Genomic DNA, 22,827 nt, shown 5'->3' on the forward strand with positions numbered 1-22,827 from the left:
GTTTGCATTTCTTTATTTCCTTTTCTCTTTTTGAATTGTTTTTAAATAAAATTTGAGGTCCGCTTCGTTATATCCTTCTAGGATTAGGTATGAATACCAGGATTAAATAACGAATTAATTTACATATATACGGAAATTTGCTGGATTTTAATAAAACAAGGAAAAAAAGATAAATAACCACATTTTTCGCAGTGATTGAATTTTATTTTCTTGATTTATTAAAATTAAAAATAAAATTCTCTCTCTTTTTTAACGTTATAATAATATAAATTCTCTCAGACTATAAAAATTTAATATAAAATATGACAGTTAGTTTAATTTAAGTAAATACTTTCAAGATCAAAATAAGATAAATTTCATTCTTCGATAAACACTAACTTTTATGTATGACGGTAGTCGATTTATCAAAAGTGATTTGAAATACAAGGAATAGTATATTTTATTCATGTACTATATCACATATTTTATTCACGTACACTTTATCTTATAGAGCATTGAATATTTCGTAACAACCAACCGGCCGGCGCACATCCTTGGTGTGTATTTTTTTTTTTTTTTTGTGTACCGCGTGTCATTGCATAAAGTCGCCGCACTATCATTCATTCGTCGACACTTGCGCGAGAAAGCAGCAACGTATTTTTTGCTTCATATATCTTTGCTACTCTTTATGAAAAATTAGCAGTTAATAGCTTTTTACTGTTACTTTAGTAGTATTTTTACAACTTTAAATTTAATTTTACGTTATTGAGCGAAAGTTATATAACGAAACAAATATTTTGCTTATTTTTAAATTTAGTATTTTCAGAATTAAAATTAAATTAAGGGAATAATTTTTAAAATAGTTTGGTGGATTATTTTAATTTTTTATGTTCTTTTTGAAATATATTTTAAAATTTTCTATCAACATTTAATATTTTTATATTTGAATTGTTATTTATTGTATATTTCTTCTTTTTTCATTTATCATTCCCTCCCATGGGTACACCTTGGCGTGGTGGGAGGGCTCAGTACCCCGAGGATCTGAGATCTGACGGGGAAGCTAACGTACCCGTCGCCGTCACCACCGAATTTAATTGAATAAATGAACCACACTGGTTTCATCGCGTCGCGTCTCGTTCGGAAGTGACATCAAATAATTAGACTAAAAGACTTTCTTTGCAGTACCGACAGTGTAAAAGACTATCTAATTGATAATTAGTCCGCGCGCGTTCGTAATTACCTGTGAGTGTTTTTCGCGAGTGTTGTGTAACTTGAGGAAGAGGCTTGAGCAACCCGAGAAAAGGAAGAGGCCTCAGGCATCAGCGGAACAACCTTGGAGTGAGTAATTTGTCATTTATATGTATATTACTAATTATTAATCCTTATTAGCATTTTTATTTGAATGGTTTAGATAAAAATTAGAGAAAAAGAATTATAATGTAATTATAAGAATCTTAAATGAAGAACTTAAGAAACAGAGGTTTTTCAAAAATAATATTATTTTCTTAAATATAATTACTCGAAGAATGAATAAAATTTGACATGTACAATTAATTACTTTTTTAATTAATTATTTTTTGAACATTGCTGTAATTCGGGTTTTATATTTTTGTCACAGAATCAATGTAGTCAACGTAACCGACAATTCCGCTGTTGCGCATCGATTGGTGAGTGATAAAAGAGCTTTTATTTCATACTGTGATAACGAATCTATAAGAAAAATTATATATGTAATTATACGTGTACGTGTATATATTTGCATTCAATTAACTATCATATAATACTGTAGACAAATATATGACTTCTTACAGATTTGTTGTCTTAAATCGATTGGTAAAGATAAATTGAAAAAAATATTTAATTTTAAATCATTCGATTTATTGTGCATGCAAGGATGCACTTGAATATACGAATCATATCTGAGTGTATCATACGTACTTTTTTGAATTCTTTTACTGTTCACGGATAAATACTAGGATAAATATAGATAAAAGGGAGTAAGAGGGAAGGGAGAAGGGAGAAGTTAATAAAATGGATAAAGGAATAAAATAAAGCTACAAGTAAGATATTGTTTTCTAAGGAACTTTTATTTAAATTTCTTCATAGTATTTATATTTTATAAACAAGAAATACAGATTATTAAAATATTTACTTATATTACAAATGAGATACTGTTTTCTAAAGAAACTTTTCTTTAACTTTTTTTAAAGTGTTCTTATTTTATAAACAAGAAGTACAGATTGTTGGAACATGTACTTATACTATGCATTTATTTATATTAAAAATAAATAAAACAATAAATAAAACACATGTAAAATATAGAAATTTAAGAAATTATAAATACTTATTACTGTGTAACACACAAATACTAGATTTTTTTCTCTTTTATGCTTTCTGCCTAATGTATTTTTGCTTTTATATTTTTATATTTCTTTAAGATTAAATATTGTGTAAATCAAGAAGGTGCAAGAAAATTATTTAGAAATTTATTTCAATATGCCTGCATTATATATATTAGAAGTATAAAGACAAACGGTCTTAAAAACAATTAAGAAAATTTTATTTAATATTAAATTTATTTAATAAAATTTATTTTGATTATTACATTTATTCTTTTTACATCGTATCAATATTACTCCAATTTTTTGTATAGAATATATGAGAAACATCAAAATTTTATGTAAGACTAAACGTGCAATTCTAATTGTGGCAAAGATTCACCAAAATTTACTTCAAGATAAGATAATAATAAACCAAGGAAAACGGTTTTAAAATACGAGACAGATAAATGCGAATGCAAGTACGAATTCTCTCGGTTTCAATTAGTAAAATTTGTTTATTGTTTATTCATGTTATAATTTCACATTTATTTATAATTTTATATGATATAGTTTAACTTTGCAATCAGATTTTCGAGACTATCAAAATTAATTTTTAATTTTTTCATATATAAAATATATATTTTACAATTATGAATTTTTACTTCTTTTTATTTTTGCGTATAATTTTAAATAGAAAAATTACGTACGAGTAAATTGAACAATTAATGCATGCGAATAAATCATACAAAAATGTAAATCAAATGAATAACAATATTTAATTATTATTTTAATGAACATTGTTTATTTTTCATAATTTTAATGACGCGTTTGTTAATAATTGACTGTAATTAACGTTTAACCGTAAATGGACGTAAAAAATTTATGCTTATCTGCTAGCGTTGACAATTGACCGGTAATTTCTCTCCTTGCTCGATCTAGTTAAAACGCAGCTATATTGTACATGTCCGGGAGTGACGAAAAATAAATCTGGTCAGAAGAACCGTGGAACATACGCAAGGCAGCTAATATTTACTAGAATATATAAGGTACACCAAGTTAAAAAAATTTTTTTTCATATCTTTACGTGTGAGAGCACGTAACTGGAAATAGAAAAACGCTACCGATGCATTCGTAAAATAAACCTTGGTTAGAGCTCTCTCCAATTCTCAAGTGATCGCGGGTTATAGCAATCTCGTTGGATTAGCCAGCAAGTAGAGCCCTACGTAGGTCGCGGTTTAGAAATTCCGTTGGATTAGCTAGCAAGTACGACTTTTCGCAGGTCGTGGTTTCAGGATCCTACTGAATTAGCCAGCAAGTTAATTGGTTTCGCATTACTATCGGTACTACATTTGGTAATGATACGGAAACTTGCACAAGTGCAAATGAATAAAAATTTACCATAATATCGGAATTATAAATTGCGCTGAACGAAAAACTAAGATTATTATACTAGATATTTTAGACATACTGGGATTAATAGAGATACTGGAAGTGTTAAGATATTAATGGTATTAAAAAATTAAGAGAAAACTTTATTAAACTTTATTTAATAAAATTGTATTTATTTTTAAAAATTATTGCTTTTTATGTAAATAAAAATTTACGTTAAAATAATAAGTACTATTATTAATATTAAGATATATTCATATAGATACAAATTTTTATATAATTGTATTTTAATGATTAGTGTGCGTGGTTTGCAATTGAATTTTATTTTTATAATTTATTAAGCTCATGAGGAAGATTTTCAATTAATTAAAATCATACGATTTTATTCTTTTTAGGACACAAGAATTGAACAATTATTTTGCATACATAATATTTTGATTAGATTCATGAGAGTCGTAAATATATACGTACATTGAAAAAAAAATCAAAATATTAAAAAGTAAATGTTGCTTGTCATGTCTTCTTTAATATATTTACTGATTATAGAATAGAATTTATTACTTTAGCTTATAAAAAGAGAATTTATTGATTATAAAAGAATAATTTGACTATGATAACGAAATACAATATTTTATTTTTCTAATTGATTTTCTAATTTATTATTACTGGGATTAAAATTTTATTTCACAGTATTTAAATAAAGGTTCATTTCTCTGAAAGAAATTTCTACCTCACAAACAAATTTTGAAGTATTTTTTTCTCAGTGCAGACAATGAGGGAACAAACGCTTGTAATCGCGCCCTAAGAAAGTTGTTTTTCCTCCGCAATTTGATACGCGTACGCAACGTCATTACGCGGGGAGATAATTCGGTGGGCAGCGGACTCAGATATTATTTTCCTCCGCTACGCACGAAACGGCACGTAAATTAGCGTCGGGGTAAGCGCGCGCCAAAAACGCGAGTGGAGCGCGAGCCCCGAGCGTTGCCGCGCCGGGTCACCGGTTATGCAAAATGCGGCAAACGGCTAGAATTAATTAGATCCTTTTTTTTCTCTATTACGCGTTTACATACTGCGCGCAGACCGCGCTGAAGCGACGGGGCTCACTCAGTCGCGGTGGCAGGCAAGGAACAAGGCTTCTCGCGGAGGGGTGATAAAACGAGCGGGTTGGCAAAGCGGGGTGGCTCTGTTTCCGTGAGTTATACTCATGTACTGCGTGCGCGTGTGCGCGTGTGCGCGTGGGCAGCCGTGCACGTCCACTAATTTAAATTGCCGTTTCGCTCTCAAGTATTCCTCGGAGTAATCAAGCCTTGGTCGGCACAGACGGAAAAGACCATCCATACGCTGCGATGCGCTCTCCGGGGCAACCCTTCTAATTATTTTTCGTGAGTAGAAAATTATACCCGAACATTCAGGCTAACGCGTGACGGCCATCCGTCCCTTTTCCCTCGTATCCTTCTCCGGTCGGATCCTCGCGGATCTATGATACAGTCGAGTGTATGGCGCAGTGCCACCGGATTTCATCGCTAACATTTGCGGTCGCGTTGGTAATTCACTGGCGCTCCGTGCTGTTTCAGAATGTAACTCCGCAGCGCAACCGTGTCTATGTATTTAATGCACCTGAAGCTTTGTGTGATGTGCATCTCACGTTGCAGAAAGTTTCTATCGTAAATATAAGGAAACTGAGAGTAACTGTATGTATATGGGGCACAAGTGCATATAATACTCTTGTACTTCTTTAACGAATCCGTTTGTGCTGCGCTGTCTAGTCTCATATAAATACCCTCACTTAGCTCGTATTTGTGATGTATTAAACCCTTTCTCATACAGCAGAAATGGGAACGCGGACTGTTTGCAATTAGCCAATTCGCGAATTCGCTAAAGTAACTAGCAACAAACGCAAAGACCAAATTTCATAATAATATATCACTCGCCGAATGTTGTAAGAGTTGAAAATGCAAACGTAACATAAAATACAGAGAGAGGTATTTCATATTAATAATGATGTGCATTTACAATCTATCCGTATTAAGAATTGTTACTAACGATAAGAAAGTGAGAAAATAATTATTGCTTTTCAATTTGATTTATTATCGCGCGTCTTACATTACAAAAATAAAAGTTATTCTTTATCTCATAACAAGAGTTGTATAGCTGCTTTCCAATATTAATTGACATTATCGATAAAAAAGCATAAAGTCGAGAAGTATAAAAAATTATTAACACATTATGCTTATTTTTCGCGTATATATATTGCATTCTCGAGATATTAAAAGAATTTATGATTGCACCATAACATATTTATTCTTCGTTTAATAATCTTCTTAATTACATTTTTTTACGGATTTTATAGTATTATTAGAGATTTATGACGGAACAACGTTGTATATTATCGAACCTTGCGTGAATTTATTAAAAAATATTTCCTTAACAGTATAATGAAGCATAATCGTGCGTTTCATGTGAGTCGATTTGCATATATATTAATAAGAGATAGGAAGAGACAAATCTCGAAACGCTCGCGGCACGATGAGTTTCGGTTTATGTTTCAACAATCATCCTTGAAGCAATATCAACCATTACATACATTTACGCATCTGTGTAACACAACGCTGACGTGAATGTGTGAGAGATATGTGAATACCGTCACGATCCTAATTAAGACCCGATAATTTTGGCGCCTACCATAAACGCAAATATATGGCTGATAACGCACGTGCACATTTACGCGCACTATCCGGCTAAATCACGATATAGGCGCGGAGCATAAGGTGTTAACTAGATATCGCTCTAATGCCACCTCTGTAATCTGACAGAGATTGCAATTGAACAATCCTGCAGGCACAAAAAGAATTAAATTTAAATCGAGTATTTTTGCAGTCGAGTTTAAAAATATGCTATTTATTTTGTTTTCATGATAAAATATTTTTATTGAAGGTTTGGTATATTTTAACAACGTATCTTTCTGAGGTTTATTTATACGTACGTTTTTAAATAATATTTAAAGTAACATTTTTTAAAAATAATATTTAAAATAACAATATACAAATTTTTCAATTATTCTTATGAAAGAGTTGTTTACAATGAAATTAGGTATTGTTATTTTGTATATCGTAAAAAAAATAATCACATGAAAATGGCGTGCAGAAGGTAGAAAATAGTTCAGGCAGCAGGAGAAGCCCTTTCCTCCGAGGCAGCACGATGTCAGGTCACAGAGCACTGTTATCATCCCTCATTGAATGCCCAGCATCCGTATAAAGACTATTCTCTTCTGCCGGCTGCGCCTGACATCTCGAGGATCTATATTTCTGGCGGAACCATCCATCTTTGGACCGTTCAGGTGACTAACGTGGAATATATTGTGCTTCGCGCTACATTTGGAAGCTCTGACGCATCACCCCGTTGCTCCCTTTCCGCAGACGAGAACCTCGCAGTTATGCAATTATAATTACAGAGTTTTTTCTTTAGACTATTGAAAACGTAAAGCTTATAAGAAGCGAATGCGTAGCAGTGTGAGTCACCAACGGACATTGAATTGTAGATACATGCATACAAATAATTCGCACAGCAATGTATGGATATGCGGCGCCGTTACGATCCTTCTTTTTTTTTATATCCGATCCTAAAAATAAAAATTGTAAAATATTTTACACAAAATTTAAATTTTATATGGGGGTTGCGATAGAGAGAGCGACTCGATGAATATCCACTCTAGCGCATTCGCGTATGTATGGCCCCAAAAAAAGAGATATGCAGGAGATACACGCAGCTTCACCGCATTTCCCTTTTTGTGCACTTTTTTTTTTTTTTTTTTTTTTAAATTGGCTATCGCTCACAAGCGATTCTTCACGCCGCTTCTTAGTATTAAATATCTCTTGAATGTCGATATTAGAAGGTGAGGTACGTATGAAAATAAACGAGACAGGATTGTTTGGCATACGTACGTATATGCGTGCGTAATAAAAAAATAATTACCTGTCATTAATCAAAATTATACGAGCTCACACTCGGGCTACTATCTGTAAAATAATTAGCCGTACGCCGAAATAGCGAGATTATATTCTCCGCTGTGTGCAAAGGTTGCACTTCTGATGAATTTGCAATTCATATAATTGCATACTACACACACACACATACAAGCGCGCGCGCATATACATACACGCGCGCATTCGCAAAATTCAGCTGATAGTATATCATCGTTCGCGAATATAGGTGTATAATCCCGCCGCTGGCTGTACCTCGTCGCAAAGGCAAATGGTTCAAAAGCCGCCATTATTCGTCGCGGCGGACGCGAATCGGAGTCGGAACTGGCGCGGCTTAATATCTCGGAGAGGGATAAAATCAGAAATCTCCGCGTCCGCACGGCGCGTAACGAGAGAAAATGTCAGGGAGGCGTCACGTGAAGGGGGCACGTGTAGCCGAGACGCTGGGGACGTTTGCTCCGCGCGTGTGGATAGCGGCGATGACAGTGTCGAGAACAATGTCACTGCCTGACGCTTCGCGGGATAAAGCGGGAAAAGCAGAAAGGCGCGGCGCGGAAAGCAGAAAGGCGCGAAAGAAGATGGTTTAGCTCGCGGATGGATATTGCGCTCACCGCGCACAAAAGCCGCGTCCGCGTCCGGGAACCGGCATCGACCTCCGGTTCCCCGTACTCGGAATAGACCGCTCGCGTTGCTTCCTCGACTATAGAATTATATCCGAGTTTACGTTTGTGTGGTCGTACCCACCTAATCGTACCCACCGGATGTTTTCCCATTAAGTTTCAGAGAACTGTATCGTATCTGTGTTATACCATCGACGTTTTACGTCGAAACCACGCGTTTGGTCGATTATCTTACTCAAACGCATTGCGTATGAATAACAAACAAGAAGGGTAGTATTAGAATTCGTGGTTAAGGATATATGGGACATTTCTCAGAACATTAATGAAATTATGAAAAAATTACAGATTGTTTTGTATTGCGTTTGAAAGTAGTAGGAAAAGTTTGGCGGCAATTTTCTATCTAGATAAAAAGTTATTTTAATAAGAAGTAGATATGTGTTTTGATGAACATATAGTTAATAATGAAATAAGAGATGATGAAAAAAATCTGAATTTTTTTTATTTAAGTATGCAATATGATGTGAAGTTTCATTGCGGTGCAGAGATCAGTTTTGTAAAATAAACAAAATTTATTAATTTATTTACAAAATAATTAAACATATACAATAAAACTTTGTATAAATCATCTTGAATACTCATAATAGTTACACAAAAAATTGACATTTTTGTTAATTTTGTAAAAAGTAATTTAATTTTTAATATCAAATAAAGTAAATAAGCTAAAAAAAATGTTATTGAATAAAAATATATATACTAACCTTAATTATAAAACTTTTCCAATATAATGTATACAATTTATTTGAAGTGTTAACATATTTTCAAATTTGATTTACTTTGCAGCGACTGTATGTCCTATACTTTCTTAAAAAGTCAAGATATATAACGTCTCTCACTTTTTCATAAAAATATTAGAGAGGAAGACAATTCAACTTCTCTCTTTTTTTCCAGTATAAATCTTTTATCATTATTATAGTTTCTTACTAATGTTATAACTTAATTTTTTACATTAATTTATATTAATAATTTTTAATTGGTTATCTCTTTCCATTGATATTTACTTATTCTTTGAAAACACAAAATAACTCGTTATTTTCTTTTTTGGCAGAGACTGCAAGATGTTAATGGAATTAAAATAGATATTTATTTGAATAAATCGTATTTCGATATTGAACATTTTTATATTATTTACAAGTGTGAGTATGATTGATACGATAAATATATTTCGAACGAATTTCATTAATGAAAAATACGAGCTCGCCGAACCGAATACAGCGACGCGACGTGTTCATATCAAAGTTTACTAGCTGCTAGAAATTCTTCCGAGTTTCATTTTCGTTATTAAAAAAAAAAGGAAAAATAAACCGAATGCGCCAGATTTTAGCAATATCGAAATGTTGGCGAGAAACTGCATGTTGAAGATTAAAAAAGTATTTTACACATATCTGATCACACGGCTATTCATATCTGCTATATTGTCGAGCGCTCGCATCGTCATTATCACGTGGACAACGGGTGTGTCTATGTAGCACACGTTCCGTTCTCACCTCGATGGCAAGATACAAGAGAGAGAATGCCTCTCTTAATTTAAACCAGCAAATTCAAGTATATAAGACGCGTATTCATTTTTTACGCATTAAAATAATTTTATGCGCGTGACCTTTGTACTTTTTACACGCTTGCACGTATCAATATTAAATTACTTGTCTAAACGTGTAAAAAGTACAAAAATTGCACGCCTATAAATGTATAAAAAGTAACTACATAATTTCACATACAAAATACACTCAAGTGTGTGGTTTTTACACACTTAAGTATGTAAGACGTGCAGTCACTTTCTCCATGCGTGTAACCTTTGTGCTTTTACACGTTTAGACGAATAATTTAACATTGATGCATGTTGAAGTGCGTGTAAAATTACACGTCTAAACGCATAAAAAGTACAAAAATTACACGCATACACAGTAAAAAATAAAATGTCCCAAAAAGTCCACTCTAAATTTTAAGTTACAATAACACAAAAGTTAAGTTAAAATAAGAATTATTTTAACTTAACTTTTGAGTTATTTTAACTTAAAATTTAGAGTGGATTTTCTGGGACACACAAAAGTGTTAAATTAGCATTTTATTTTTTACAGTGTAGAAATGTGTGAAAAGTGACTATACAGTTTTGTACACTTACGCGTGTAATTTTTACGTATTTACACGTGTAAAAATTACACACTTGTGTGTAATTTAGGTGTGTGGGATTTAGAGTGTAAGGTTCTGCCGCGTCCTCTGGTTCGCGCGCGCGCAGGTGTAATCTAGCATCCGTTTATACAACGTGGAGACAAGGCTACCGTGTTAAGATGAAAAAAAAATGTACAGTAGGGTTCGCTCTCCGGGAAAATCTACCCGCAGCTACAACGCGCGGTTGGGCAACCGCGCGCGAACAAAACGATCTCTGTTTAGACCCGTGTCAGTGATCTTCAAAGCCGGGACAAACGCCGCGCCTCGCCGCGCCGTCTCCGCGGAAACGAAGGGATATTACGTCGAAATTGTACAGAATGTAAAATGCATGAGATATCCGCAGCGCGCCGCCACCGCGCCGACGAGGCAGGGCGTTCGCGACGTGGGACGGAAGTAATTAAATTCGAATGTAAACGCTTTGAGTATCGACGTTTACGTAATTGTTTCCAAGAATAACAAACGAACTTCTTGGCGCGGCCGCCGTGGTTCCGTGGCGTCGAGCTTTCGATGATTGCTCGACTCTCGCGGAAAGATAAAGAGAAAGCGAGGAGAGAAAAGGAGGAAGGGAGGAAGAGAGAACAGAATTACAGGGGGAAGTAATTTAGTCGGAACAGTTATCGGTACAAATAAACTAACGTCGGCGCTCAACCCCTCGCATCGCTGAAGATCGCTGTAAATCGGACTAAGCCGCGATATCTTGCGCTGCGTTACATTAAAAAACAAGAAAAGAAAAAAAAGACAAGTGCACGGTGAACGTGACTTTCGTCGGCAAAACTCAGATAATTTATCAGCGTCTATATGATTCGGTTCGTTAAAACGGGAGAGGCGAAATAACATATACGTGTCTCTTTTTTTCTTTTTTTTTTTTTGTATCAGAGAACACATGTGCGTTACATCGACGATACGTTGAATTATGAAGGAAATATAATCTGTTGAGCGATGCTCCGGAGATATTAACGGTGATTTACGCCGTGAAACAGCAACGATAACGCAAACAGATACGGATAATGCGCGATGCATTAACCATCGGCGTTGCCAAGACAATTGCGAGAAATGTATAAAGACGCATGCTGCAATACGTAATCCGAATCTTCGAGCTTTCCCAGTAATCCGAACTGTTTGTCAAGTACGTGCGTACAAGCTAAACATACATTTTCGCCTTTCGCTGCAATATCGTACGTGTGTTCTGTACGTACGTATAGTCGTCTGAATAATCGGGATGTGCTCTTGCATTAATTAGTTCGGGTTACAGAGGTTGCATGGCAATTACTTCTCCGAGTAACTCAAAATATCGTGTTATTCTGAAATAAATCCAAGTTGATTAAAATCAATGTGGAATTGAACCGCGCGTAATACGTATTACACATATCCCGACAACTTTGCATCTCACATTTCCCTGTTCTCTCTGGGATGTCAAAAGAAAGAGAATCGTGCAAAAGGGAAGCGTTGTACAAGAAAATGCAAAAATATCGCGGCATCGAGACGAGGCGCGAAGGCGCGTGACAGAACGGAACGAGAGCTCCGCGCGTAAGTCACCGGGTGACAGGCCGAGAACAGCGTCACCGCCTGGAACAGCGGGAGATAGAGAGAATGCCGCGTTAAACGAGACACTGGTGAAACGAGATGACGGTGAAGGGGCGTGCAAGAAATGCGATAAGAAGAAGAAGAAGAAGAAATGGCAGAAGAAGGAGACGAAAAACGAGAAGAGGCGAAGGAGCGGTTAAGCCACTGACTGGATATTGCGCAGTGGCGCAAACAAAAACCACCCAACCCCAACCGCAAGACTACCACTACTGTCGCCATCGCCGCCGTCGTCGTCGTCATCGTCGTCGTCGTCGTAGCCGCGAGGAAGTCTTCCCTACGAACCCTTCTTCACCCTCCTGTCTACCCGTTTCGTCCCTTGGTCCCATCCAGCCCCAACTCGACGTCGACCGGGATGAGCGCCGCTATCTCCCCGCAAAACATATAAACTTAGGCAACAGAAGGCAAGAAACTTAATTCAGTGGAAAATACACAACAGATAAAGCTGCTTTCAGACGTGCCGGTGAAAGGAGCGAAGCAACGTCGTTGCTCGCGATGGCTGGCGATGCTTTCAGCGGCGACGCGCTAAATGAAGCCGACCGCCAAAGGGCTGCTCGGCCACTTCCCGCTTGCTAGCCACTCGCTTTAATGTCCGGGAAATAATCGTAAATATTTTCCATGTCAACTCCGACCGAGCGTATCCCTTTGTTTTTCCGCTCCGGCTATTGTTCGATACATGCATAGAGGCCGTCCCCTTCCTCCCTTCCTCCCCCTCCTCTATCACTTTCTGAAAAATTTATTGAAATTACGGTGATGTGAAGGCCGCGCATGTGTCAATGCTTGTAATCCGATCGAACGGCGCTGTCATAGATGTAATACATGTCGACGTGTAACTCGCACGTCCATTGGATATTCCTGTTTGACGAAGCTAAGGACGCTTTTGCGCACAGGAATATATAAATCAAGGGAAAATTTTCTTTTTTACGTCCAATTATATTTGAGAGAAAACGCTTGTTATTAATACGCAATTTTTCGCAATATTTTCACGGTTTAAAGTCATAAAAATGTTGTTGCGCGCGCTCTATTAATTTTTAAATTTCTTCCTACCTTAAAAAATCTAAGAATAAAAAGAGATTTTGTTTAGATACATTAAAAACGTAATAATAAAAAAATTTAAGTTAAAGCTACATTCAAAACATATTAATCTAGATAATAAAGCACGTCCATTCGCATGTCCAAATATTAGCCGGTCATAATCATAGATATATTATACGAAGCGTAAAATGCCACTCCACATCAGATGAGCGAACCCTAAGGGACAGAGGCAAAGCCAGCTATATTTGGGGCGGAAAAACAGCAATCTCGCTACGCTAATGCTGCGCGCCACGGCAGCGTTGCTGTGTGAAAGGCTGCATCAGTAGAGCCAGTAATTTGTAAAGAACCATTAGTATATAAAATTAACGTTGAAACGGATAGAGTGCCTTCCGTGGGTAATTCGCATTATCATTCCTCGAGCGAGCCGTGATAGTAAACAGGGCTCTCTTTTTCTCTCTTATGCTTTATACTTTAAACTTCATCGCCAGATGTGATTTGCGCTCTCCACGCTTCCATTTCCCGAAATGCCGCGAGATAGATTTTAGAAAACTTTGAGTGCCGGGCTCCATACACCTGCGGGACCCTTAAATGTCCGTTCCGCTTAAAAGTCTCGGGAGTTTTCAACTCGCCGTATTATTGTTATCCGAGACATTGGGTCCTGATAAATTTTCTCGACGTCGCGCGCGGCTGCGAAATTCTCTCTCGTCTACGGGGGAGAAAAAAAAGCGGGGTTACCCTCTATCGATGCGCACTAACTCCATCATACGGTATTCCTGAAATCGATCGCGCTCGCCGAGACGGAGCGCTCACGTAGACGAGAGCCATTCCTGGCTCACGGCGATGAATTCTATTTACGGTCTGATTCGCTTATTCAGTCTTATTGGCGCTGGCACGGCCGAGACTTTCCTGGGCGACCCACGCGGTGCGGCGCGGCGCGGAAGTGGAGTGCCTCGCGAGGCGAGCCCGCGAAGCGTGCGCAAGGAAAATATACGAAATGTTTCATTTATCTTGGCCTGGGTGCGTCGCGCGTTCCAGCGTACTGGCTCGCTTATAATGTTAGACCCCCAACGCGGGTAAACTCACGCAAAATTACGTCCAGAATTCATGCGAAGCGCAAGCACGAAACTCGAGCCAGCACCGCCGCCGCCGCCGCCGCCGCATCTTGTTGCCCTGCAGATATTGTTACTCATGTGGATGCACTAAATAAATTAAAGCGCTTCAGAAACAGCGGCGAGCCGTAATAAGTTAATCACTTCGCCTGGAGCTTATAGCGCGCGCCAACTAATGTAATTAAATGATCGAGACAGCGTTTGCCCGCTCTCGTACTCGGGAGAGAGCCGGGATCTTAGGAAACGGGTACCTGTGGCCTGTGGCCGAGCACGCCGTGGTATTCGCGGAAGCTCAATCGATGTAATGGCGATTACGGAAGAGGTATTGTACGGTCGCGAACGAATCGTGTACGCGATGCTCTCGCGCGGTAATTGCAATTGGTAGAAACGACATGTGAGCGTGAAGAGGCACAACAATTCTCTAGCCCGTCAATAAGGGAATATCATCGTGAAACACATACCGATCACTCCAATATCACCGACCCTTCCGTCGTACTTCAAAGCTTTCACGTTTTACGTTACGCACCGCACCACATCGTATTACATCTCGCGTTATGGTGCAACCACACCGATACTTACCCGAATCCTGAACGCGCACACGTTGCCTTATCACGGATAAAAAGGATAAGCATTAAAGTAATAACGTCTGAAAGCATTTGATTCGTTGCGCTTTTTTTTCCCGGCATACCGTAGACACAATTATCTAAATTCATTCAATATTTAAATGAATAATATTTATATCCGCTTTTCCGGCAAAAATCTAATAAGCACGAAATTTTAATAAGCGTGATGAGACACTCGTTTACTCGTTGATATAAGCTTACAAGAACGTGAAGCAAGCGAGAGACGAAAACACTCGTCGTGCCGCGAATCTCTCGAGGATGTGGATGCACCATTATGATTTTCCGGCGACGTCGAAACGTGCTTTCCTCTCACACAAGCGTACACGTTTATTCGTACAAAGAACGTGGTCGGGATATACACAGGCGTACCTACGAGATCAAAGTCGAGACAGAATTTTGCTTCAGGGGTCTTTAACTCGACGTTATGCGGAGATCGAAGAGTCCACATTGTACATGCAAAACGCGTATAGCCGTATAGTAAAATGCGGGCGAAAGTTGGAGAAGTAAAATCTACACATTGCCTTTGTGCAGTCGTCATCTATTTGTCACGGTTACATAAATGTCGAATTCCCTTTATTCGTGTATGGCTTTACGTATAAAAATGTATAAAAGTATCGATAATGCCCGCATTCGCCAATTGATAACAGCTGATGCTTTATCATCCTTTTGATTAAATTCGGGACGCAAACTCTTTTTCTGCTCACTATTTTTATTGATATTTAACTCACTTTATTTATAAAGGTATATCGTAATGTTTTAGAAACTAAAATAAAAAGCACATAGAGAAGAAAGTATTATGGCTTTTTGTTTACATTTCTTGCAATGTTTACTTTTTTTAATAATTAATACTTTAAATAAAAAACTAACGTTCGCTTTTGTCAATGTGTTGTTTAATTGATTCTAAACTCAAAGTTATGAAATATTTATTACTTAGATTACATTATTTATAGAAATGTGTGTGATGACATTGTAAAATATGTGCACTGTCTTTCAGTGACGATACTGATACTGTACAGTGAGAATACCCGCTTAATCGGAATTTAATGCAAAACAGTGAATTCAAGTCATTGATGATCATACTTATAGCACTGCAAATCAGTAAGATTTCACTGATTTGAATTTAGAGGGTATATTATTATTAAAACTTTGTTAATAATTCAACATAATTATTTTTAGATCAGTATTTCAACAAAATTTTCTTTCTCTTAGAAATGTTTGCAGTTTTCCAGATACCCATTTAGTTACTGTTTAATTTATTCTATTTTTATCAATTGTATAATACTGTAGGGGAAGTAGATAAGAAACTTAATAAAAATAAAAAGTTTTATTGACTGAAGCAGCTATCTCAGTAAAAATGTAGAATTTACGTAGGCACTTGCCCAGTTGTTGTCCAGTATTAATAAATTATTATTAGTTAAAATAAATCCTGAATGGTCTATTTATTGTTCTGCTTTTGTTCAGTAACTGCAGGTAAAGCATTCCATCCTGATTTGGATCCCAAGTAATTTATTTTTTAATTACTGAATGCAGAAGTTAACATAAGTGTCGAGTAATTGTTAAAAATTGCATGAAACTTCTATCAGAAAAACAAATATCGGTTATTGTGTATTAGCGTCATTGGATAACCGCGGGTTACTGAATAAATAATTTCAAAAAGAATTTGACACTTACTAATGAAAACATTACGATTCATTATACAAGAACCATAATACTCCTCTAATTAAAAAAATAAAATTTTATTCTATGTAGAAATTGGGAAATGTAATAAATCATTCTCTTCTGCAGGATGGAAATCAATGTTAAGATTTTTTTTCTAGCGCACATATATTCATATCTAATAAATATAAATCATTTCTGACGAGATATTCGATAAAGTAACAAAAAGTTGAAGAGAATCAAGATTATTTTGTGGGATAACGCGGGAAGTTTTTACTGATAGAGGAATGACAATAAAAATTATTCCGCTTGCGTTTGCACCCATCAACATCAGCATTAACGCGACGTTTACGACGTACTATCAGAAAGTTCAAGCTAACTATGTTCTTCCGCGCTTACAAAACTAAAGTTTGTTCCATGAAAAGCTCGTTCCGCGCCAAGGAAATCCTCATTGTCGATATCGCTATCGATAATGAGTTTCTACGTCACTCTAGCATTACTTAGTGTGCTCGAACGCGATAAAATATCATGTCGACACTATTGCGTTAACTCACTAGTGTTGCATAATTACTCTGTACTTTAACAAGCGCGAATACACAATATTTTTTCCTTTATTCCGCTTTCATAAGGATTGGCAAGTCGGTGGGAATAAAAAAGGTCTCAACGTGATACGACGTCTTCTTACATTAGCGTCGTTGCGTTGTTCTACGGAACGCCGTTAAAAAGTTTATATCAGTGACGCTCATAGCCGAAAAAGCTTTTTTATATTAAAACCCATTATAGTATTATAAAATAATTTTGATTATAGGTTTTTTATATGTGAAACAAACACGTGAAACATTTCTTTTGGAAAAAAAAAAATGTTGCGCATGTCATAATTTCGAGGAAAATTTTAATGGATTATGAAGTGAACGATGTTTAAAAGCATACGAGTAACGCGTTAAAATTTTTATCATACGTTTTTAACTGTCGGGGCTTTCACAATTATATACTGGATGATGTATGTGAATCGACACGTATTACCACGAACGTTGACAACGAAAATGAGTTAGTACGCAAACACAACACGAAATATCAATCAACATTAAAACTCATCTGGATAAATATAATTTTCGTTAACGTGTATCTCTTCTCTGCAGATTTTTTTAGAATCACGTTATGTACTGGGTGATTTTTCATGACAATTGCGATTGCTTATTTTATAAATTGTGAAATGTTACTATACCGTTATAATCATAAAATATTGATATGCTATGAATTTTTTTTTTTTTTACATTCTCAGAATATTCTTCTTTTTTACGATTAAGAAAATGCGGACTATTGTTAACAAAATTTAATTTAAAAAAGCTATTATTTTCCTTGTGTTATCAGCCGTAATTTTTAAAGTCTTTCTTTCAAGAACTCTCTTAGCAAATACTGGCAGAATAAAAAGAAATACAATGTAAACATTTACTATGTATTCTGATTATTTAAAAGTAGAGAGAGAGAGAGAGAATCCGAAGCATACTCAAAGAATGTACACACACTACTTTTATATAGTTTAATTAAAACGGACAAAAATATACGTTCAACTTCTTTATATTACTAATTATGCGGGAACACGTTCTGAAAAGTTTAATCCAGATTCAAAGCAAAAATGGATTTTTTACTTTTTCATGATACGACCGAAGTTACAAAGATACGCAAACAACGTTCTTTAATTAAGAAAATTGCACTCATTTGCATTTAAAAATGCGAACGCACGCACCCGCACGAATTTTTAGAATCAATAGGGAAAATTACATCTTTGAGAGAATTCGCATACGCATAATAATCTTTCCGCCGCATACATCGCAACGTTCTGGATTTGTAGCAGTAACCATGCGATTATTATTTTTACTCAGAATTCACGTAAAAGTTGAGCTCCTCTAATGATGTACTTTAACTGGATATTCGAAATCCAGCGGGAAGAAATAGTTGTAAGAAGCGAAAATTGAGGAGCGCAATGAGTGGAGATAGTGGAAGAGAAACGAGTTTCATTGAGGAAAATATCTTCCGGAATGCAGGTCAAGCTTTTTCACAACCAAGAGACTGTGAGGCATTCACTTGCTTTATTATAAAACGGTGGCGCATTAATAAAGGTTGCAGTTTGTGCAATTGTCAGGAATAACCTATAGTATACGTCGCATATAGTTACATAATTACAGCTTTTCAAATATATAATGTTTTAGACAATTTTTTTATAAAATAACTTTATTAAAAAGTATTATAAATTGTTAAAATTTTCTATAAAACAATTTTATAAAAATTGTTATCTAAAAAATTTCTTTCTCCGTATTATTTGTAATTACATTTTGTAATTATAACTTCTGATTAATTGACATCACAATTAATTGACATTATTATCATCAAGATATCATTTAAAATTCTCACATAACACGTTACATAATACAGCTACTTGGAATTCAGACTAATGGTAGTAATTAATTTAGTATCGTCCTAATCAATATATCGGTTTAATCACCTAACACTATTATATTACGCTCGTGTATCTATTTGTTTCTTGAATATAATACAATTTAAATAAATCATGTTGTTAAATTTGTTAAACAATGGTGTTAATGGTGCTATATGATACAATAAAAGTATCAATAAATGGCTACTAAATAAAATGTAATAATATAATTATGTATTTGCTTTTAATGTAATATCTTACTATATTAATATTAATTTTTAATTTTTATACATTAAAATACGCAACAGCTTTAACTATCTCACATTTTTCTGTATTTTAAATTAAATGTAATAATGTATTATTCTTTTACATAAATCAGCAAAATGTGTGTAAAAGATAAGTAATAAAAATAATACTTTTACTTCACAAAAGTTGAATAATATTTCTTAATCAGGTTTTCACATATTCATTGGCAGCCATCTATTTTACTACCATTTACTATGTGAGCGACGGGGCATTCGAGATAAATAGCTAATAATCTCACGCGTTAGTCCGCCTCCATTATCTCGGGCCTTCTTTAAATCTGCCTGAGGTTGCGTTTTAAAATTCTGCACTAGCGCAAGGGCCTCTCTGCACACCAAGCCTTCCGGAAAGTCGGTCCTGCGTGGGTAGTGCGTGTACACGTCGCCACTACGCGACGCCCGAGGCAAGCCATTAGACGGCGACAATGCGCACCCTTTTCCCGACTTTTATACGTATTTCCGCCATTACCGCGCATTCTATGTCGCAATAAATTCTTTCTCCGTCGCATTAAAATTCTTGAAGGGCATTCTGAATACTTGGCGCGGCGCGGCAATGATATTGATGTCCCTCGCCGTGAACAAAACGGTTTATAGCAGTATAACGCATCCTTCTCGGCTCTCAAAGTCTCCTCGTTCTGAAAAAGTGGTGGTTATGCACCACACTTTGCCAAATAAAGGGAGAGACATCCAAAAAAGAAGTATCCACGTGCGCGAATCGATCGGCGTGCATTAGCAGGTGTGCGCTTCCGTTATTTATGGACGGCCGTCCGGTTCTATTAACACTGATTCTCCAGATTGTTCCGACGGATGAACGAACTCTCTTTGTCTTCATAAAAAGGAGCAAAATAGGATAAAATGTACTTCATAATAATTACTTTTTCTTTTTGAAGTAATATTGTTCAAAAAAAAGGGGGAGAGAGAACAAGGCAAACTTTTCTCTATATCTCTTGAATATCTGTTGAAACAAGTGAAAACACTACCCGGGAGTATCGAGTAAACATTGACTGTTGCTGCTCGAGAAACCGTGGGAATTCCGTAAAAAAAAAAAAAAGAAAAGAAAAGAATACCCCGCTTGATTAAGCAAGCTGCTTTTTCTTCGTGTCAGCTCTAATTAACTGTGCAGATCCCCGGCGTTTAGAAGATAGATGAAAAAGGATTACGCTCGCGCTTACACCTTCTCTCTTTGTGCGCCGTTTTGACATCATTTCTCCCTTAAATAAGCATTAGCTGCAACGCTGCTCTCGAATTACTCTATACTTGCAGCGAAATATGTAATCAAATTACGCTCACCTCACCTACCGCCCGTCGTCCTACTTTACGTAGATACGTTCAAGACGTTATATTACTAATTTCGCCATAATGTTGTAGCAACACGGGATAGCGGGGAAAATGTTTGCCAGCGTTGAAAGGCCGGCAAAATTAATTGATCGAAGGTAAGCCCACAACATTTTCGTGTGATGAGTAATTGGACGGGAGAAGACGATGAGAAGTAGGGACCCTTTAGGGGTCTCCATATCGGGGAAGAGGTTATTCTAGGACGGATTGGGGGATGCTTTCATCTCATAATTACTGGCTCGCTTGTAAACTCCTGACCTGAAATGTGAATGATCTAACGCGAGTAAGCACTCTTGTGTCTCGCACGCAATTATACTGATTGCTTCTAGTATCATTAGATACGAGACATTTAAATACGTATCTCTCCACCCCTCCCCCTCCCCCATCTCCTTTCCTCACCCGTTTGTCGCGATTTATTCAAATTCTTTTTGAGCTGGCTTATTCGACGCAAAATTAATTAATTTTCACCTGATAAATATTGATGAGAAACAACAGGCCTACATGCTTTCAATGATTTTATTAATTAGTAAATAATATTTAACTACAGTAATAGAATATTATAGTGAGATATTGACATTATATTGCCGCCGCGAAATTATAATGTGAAACGAATTTTAAATAAAAGGCAGATATAATAAATTCTGATTGTGATTAAATTTATTATTTTTACCATTTTAATCACTTTAAACGATTTAATTACATTTTCCGAGTATCGTGAATATCGAGTGAATGTTAGCGAAATCGTTAAAATTATCAAAAATTATATAGATATAGTATAACATTATAATAATTTAAAAAATAAATTCACAATTGATCATTCGAAACCAGAAAAATTAATATACAGTCGCGTTAATCCAAGCAACTTAATCAATGTCAGTTGTTAATGAACCACGCAATGTTTTCGCTTTGCGATATCGTGTATATTCGGATATGATTCCAGCCCCGATGTAGCATTATTCCGGAAAAGTTTAGCTGTTCCGTCCCTGTCAAAAGTTTCGACATTTAGTGTCAGATATCCGCAATTATCTACGAGCAATTTCGCACGAAATAGAGACCATAATTAATGATCGTTATTCCGCGGCAGCAATATTTCATGAAATGTTTAAACAACTACTCCATTGTACTCCCGGCATTTCCCTTTCGACACGCTTCGGCCTGAATATTTTATAAATCAAGCGCTACATTTTTTACACATCGCGCAATATAACGAGAGTCATAAAACGCGCTTCGACATCGCGCTTCGTCGCGTATCTCTCCCTAATTGTTAGATTTATACGTATGAGTGGTCGACAAACATGTATAGAGGACTAACGTGGCTAACGCCGATGAACGATCGGCGTTAGATTTTTATGGACCGGGACCGCGAACGCGCATGTCGGCTAGCTCACATTTGCGGACATACAGGCTATTTTTCCAATACGCGACATATCGTCGTCATCATGATGCCCGCTGCCACATGGGAGATTCAATCTAGCCGCGGCCGCATATGTCCCACATCTCATATGCGATATTGGATTAATTTACATCGCGAGCCCGTTAATCGGCGAGAAAAAAAAGATAATCCACCGCGAAATGGAATGAAAAAGCAATCTTCGCCAGGGAACGGTACGGCTTAGCCTCTTGATTGTCCATTGACTTGGAAAATCAACTGTACAAATTGGTACGATATATGCATATATATATATATGTGTATATGATGCATGTATATACGCACGCACGTCGCTCTGTATCTTATGCGCATATATCAAAATGTTTAATATTAACGCGCGCGCGAAAGGGAGAAAGAGAGAGAGACAGAGGGAGAGAAGAGAATGTCGTCGGTTCGATTAATGCTACTCGTTTGCATATTAATCTCAAACGAGAGGGTTAAAAACAATCAGATGTATGATAAAAATAAATATAAAATTATACCGATAAATGTAATGAACACACGGTGTGCGCCAGAAATTACGTCACATTTTAATGTTTAATTGGCGCCTGTACAGCCGGGTGAAAAACGAGCTCGTTCGAAAAATTCTTTCAATCAAGCGGATAGAACACTACGTGCGGAATACGTGCGCGCATTTTGCATTTCGAAATTGGCACATTGATGAATTGTTATTGTAATACAATAGTTTAATTTCACGTACGGATACGGTAAATGATGGATCACGTTAGTCTCGGTGAGAGTAGACGAGACGGAACATAAATTGCAAAAAATCATTGAACAACGAAGATACATCGAATAGATACATCGA

General features: G+C 36.3%; 1 protein-coding gene across 1 annotated transcript in view; it reads left to right on the forward strand.

Moving 5' to 3' along the window:
- The first annotated feature begins 974 nt into the window (after nucleotides 1–974).
- LOC105200895 overlaps nucleotides 975–22,827 on the forward strand; it is a 119,011-nt gene continuing 97,158 nt past the window's right edge. The window contains exons 1-2 of the mRNA XM_011168696.3: nucleotides 975–1,317; nucleotides 1,598–1,646. The gene's annotated coding sequence lies outside the window, so the exon portion shown is untranslated. The remainder of the gene's footprint in view (nucleotides 1,318–1,597; nucleotides 1,647–22,827) is intronic.

The sequence above is a fragment of the Solenopsis invicta genome, chromosome 8, assembly GCF_016802725.1.
Source record: "Solenopsis invicta isolate M01_SB chromosome 8, UNIL_Sinv_3.0, whole genome shotgun sequence".
Taxonomy (NCBI): domain Eukaryota; kingdom Metazoa; phylum Arthropoda; class Insecta; order Hymenoptera; family Formicidae; genus Solenopsis; species Solenopsis invicta.